The sequence below is a fragment of the Tachyglossus aculeatus genome, chromosome 26 (genome assembly GCF_015852505.1).
Source record: "Tachyglossus aculeatus isolate mTacAcu1 chromosome 26, mTacAcu1.pri, whole genome shotgun sequence".
NCBI classification, from domain to species: Eukaryota; Metazoa; Chordata; class Mammalia; order Monotremata; family Tachyglossidae; genus Tachyglossus; species Tachyglossus aculeatus.
This window is the reverse complement of record NC_052091.1, coordinates 7,675,553-7,675,837: the sequence shown is the minus strand read 5'-3', so window position 1 is coordinate 7,675,837 and position 285 is coordinate 7,675,553. Positions and strand designations below refer to the sequence as shown.

At 49.8% G+C, this 285-nt stretch overlaps 1 protein-coding gene across 1 annotated transcript in view; it reads left to right on the top strand.

Annotated features, from left to right (window-relative positions):
- DPP8 (dipeptidyl peptidase 8) overlaps positions 1–285 on the top strand; it is a 65,226-nt gene that overhangs the window by 4,981 nt on the left and 59,960 nt on the right. The window lies entirely within an intron of this gene.

Here is a 285-nt window from a genome sequence, read left to right as displayed (position 1 = left end):
CCCTCTCATCATCATCAATCGTATTTATTGAGCGCATACTATGTGCGGAGCACTGTAGTAAGCGCTTGGGAAGTACAAATTGGCAACATATAGAGACAGTCCCTACCCGCCCCGGCCTCGGCCCGCAGACTCGAGCTGAAGGATATCACTTTTATTCTCCCCGCTCCCAAGTGGTTAAGCTTCCTGGTTGAATTTCTCCCCGCCGCCAGCAGCGAAAAATCAGCACGGACGATTTGAAATTGCTAATAATAGCAGTGATGGTGGCGTTAGTTAAGCGCTTACTGC